The sequence below is a fragment of the Aptenodytes patagonicus genome, chromosome W, assembly GCF_965638725.1.
Source record: "Aptenodytes patagonicus chromosome W, bAptPat1.pri.cur, whole genome shotgun sequence".
In the NCBI taxonomy this organism is placed as follows: domain Eukaryota; kingdom Metazoa; phylum Chordata; class Aves; order Sphenisciformes; family Spheniscidae; genus Aptenodytes; species Aptenodytes patagonicus.
In genome coordinates this window covers 25,099,076-25,102,243 of record NC_134981.1, presented here as the reverse complement: position 1 = coordinate 25,102,243, position 3,168 = coordinate 25,099,076, and positions in this window count along the sequence as shown.

The following is a 3,168-nucleotide window of genomic DNA, read 5'->3' as shown; positions in this document are numbered from 1 at the left end:
GCTCGTGACCGGCCACCAACTGGATTGAACTCCATTCACCACAACTCTCTGGGCCCGGCCGTCCAGCCAGTTTTTGACCCAGCGAAGAGTACACCTGTCTAAGCCGTGAGCCGCCAGCTTCTCTAGGAGAATGCTGTGGGAGACGGTGTCAAAGGCCTTACTGAAGTCCAGGTAGACCACATCCACAGCCTTTCCCTCATCCACTAGGCGGGTCACCTGGTCATAGAAGGAGATCAGGTTGGTCAAGCAGGACCTGCCTTTCATGAATCCGTGCTGGCTAGGCCGGATCCCCTGGTTGTCCCGCTCATGCCTTGTGAGCGCCCTCAAGATGAACCGCTCCATAATCTTCCCCGGCACCGAGGTCAGGCTGACAGGCCTGTAGTTCCCCGGATCCTCCTTCCGGCCCTTCTTGTAGATGGGCGTCGCATAGGCAAGCCTCCAGTCGTCCGGGACCTCCCCCGTTAACCAGGACCGCTGATAAATGATGGAAAGCGGCTTGGCGAGCACCTCCGCCAGCTCCCTCAGCACTCTCGGGTGGATCCCATCCGGCCCCATAGACTTGTGAGCGTCCAGGTGGCGTAGCAGGTAGGGTGCGGCTCCACCAATCTATCTCCCTCAAAGATCCTCATAGAGATCTGCTTATCTGCTGGATGAGCAGACAAGTGAGGTGTATTGAAAACTGGCTGAATGGCTGGACCCAGAGGGTGGTGATCAGTGGCATGAAGTCCAGTTGGAGGCCAGTCACTAGCAGTGTACCCCAGGGGTTGATACTGGGGTCAATACTGTTCAACATCTTCATTAATGGCCTGGACACTTGGACAGAGTGCACCCTCAGCAAGTTTGCTGATGACACAAAACTGGGAGGAGTGGCTGATATGCCAGAGGGTTGTGCTGCCATCCAGAGGGACCTTGACAGGCTGGAGAAATGGGCTGACAGGAACCTCATGCAGTTCAACAAGGGGAAGTGCAAAGTCCTGCCCCTGGGGAGGAACAATGCCATGAACCAATATATGCTGGGGGCTGCCCAGATGGAAAGCAGCTTTGCAGAAAAGGCCCTGGGGGTCCTGGTGGACACCAAGTTGAACATGAGCCAGCAATGCACTCCCATGGCAAAGGCGGCCAACAGCATCCTGGGCTTCATTACAAAGTGTGTTGATAGCAGGATCAAAGAAGGTGAGTTGCATGGAAGTTTGGGTAAGACTGCAAAACTAACATGTTTTTACTTGTAAGCATCACAGATCTTTAAAAGTTGCAAGTTATTTAACTTTTAAGGAACTTGGATTAATGCCTCTTTCAGAATATGGCATTCATACAACAGAACACTTTTGAATACTATGCTGGGACATATTGTGAATGTGTCTCACACAAGAGAGCACAGGTTACTGATTCTGTTTAGACTACAGACTTTTGTTTATTGTAGCTATAACCCATTCATACCTAACCCTGCCTCACATGCAATGCCTACATTTCAACAGGTATAACATTGAGGGGGAAGAGGGGCTAAGAAGCAGGGAGGAGCAACGATTTTAAAACAGTCCTTTAGCCTATAGGCAGCAGGAAGAAATTGGTCATGTGTCTAGTGACAAACCTAGCCTATTCCTCATAAATTCACTAATGCAGACCCAAGGCTTTGCATGTTCCATTAATGTTCCCATCTATGCATACAAATGGAACTCCAGTTTCCTGGAGTCCCTGGTTTTGGGAATCTCAGACTGCTTAGCCATAGCAAACTTGGGCTACATTTATTTTGTATTTGTGTGCTGTGTTTAACATTTTGCATTGAGTGTTCAGAGTGCCTGCAATAGGTAAAGGTAAATCTGCAGTTCATGTAAACATGTTGTTGCGGATGGAGAGATGCACTTCACTCGTAAGAGAGAAGCAACAATATGTTTATTGATATAAAACAGCAATTTAACAAAGTTTGATAGTAAATGCGACAGTGGTTTAACAAGATTCGATGGCAAGGTACACTTGATTATTTACTGCATAGAGGACACGGTCAGACAAAACTGTTAGGGAGACCCTCCCGTTGAGTCATGAGGTTCAGAGAGGACCTCCTTGCATTCTAAACTCCTTCCCTTAGAGGAGTCTAGATGCGGCTGGATCCAAACTTAGTCCCGGACTTGGTCAATGGTTTATGTCTAAAGGATTATATATATGCGCAATCAATCTAAGATATAATCTTAGCGAATGCTTACAAAGTTTAGCAAGCTATTAGTCATTTACCGAGGATCTGTTGCGGCAAGGAATCTCTCAGTATTGAGGAGTAAGGGATCTCTGCAGCAGGCGTAACCTTGAGAGGCGTCCCTACTCAAGGGGAGATCCTGTTGTGCAGCCCGCTGCTGTGCAGGAGAGCTCAAAGGGCTCTTGGGCTGCTCACTCTTTATGGGGTAATATGACTGACTCATAGTCATATTTGCATACTGACTACAGATGTTAGTTTCTTCCAAATTTGTCTTGAATCGGACATTGCCCAGGACTGTGGTTAGGTGGGCGCATTGTTCAAATTAGCCCTTGGCTACTGTGTTGTTATCTGTCTCCCGAATCCACTTTGAGCCGGGTGCAGCCATCACGACCAGACGCATCCATTACGACTGCCACTGGTGGTTATCGCTTGAGCAGGGTTACAGGAGATAAAGGTCAGGTTGGGGGGGGCACACCGTCATACATGTCCAAGGTAACTTTAATTGTTGTTAGCAGGTATTACTGCTAACACCATAGCCAGAGTAGCATGGCATTCTGTACTAGCAAACTTCCAGAGTATCTCTTCATCTAATTCCAGCAGATTTAGCACCATGCGTTGAGGTCCATTGTGCCTCAGCTTAATGGCTACAGATAGTTCAAAGCTAACATCGGGATGCCTGTGTGAATGATGAATTTGAAATGAGTACATTGCTTCCAAAACCTGTAAAGTGCACTGTTCTAATTTTTTTTCTCTGTTCTGTCTTTGTGCTTCTCTCTGTGACTCATTCATGTCCTGTCTAGAGCTTTCAATATCAAGTATTTGTTCTTTCTTGTCTGGACAATGATCTATAAGTTGTTTTAGACTAGACTATATATTACCTCATTTTGGGGTTGGTTTTTTTTTAATCACTGTTAGCTATGAAGGTTTCACTTTTTTGCCTGGAGAGAAATGATGTAATAGAACCTTTCACTGTAAGGGGATGA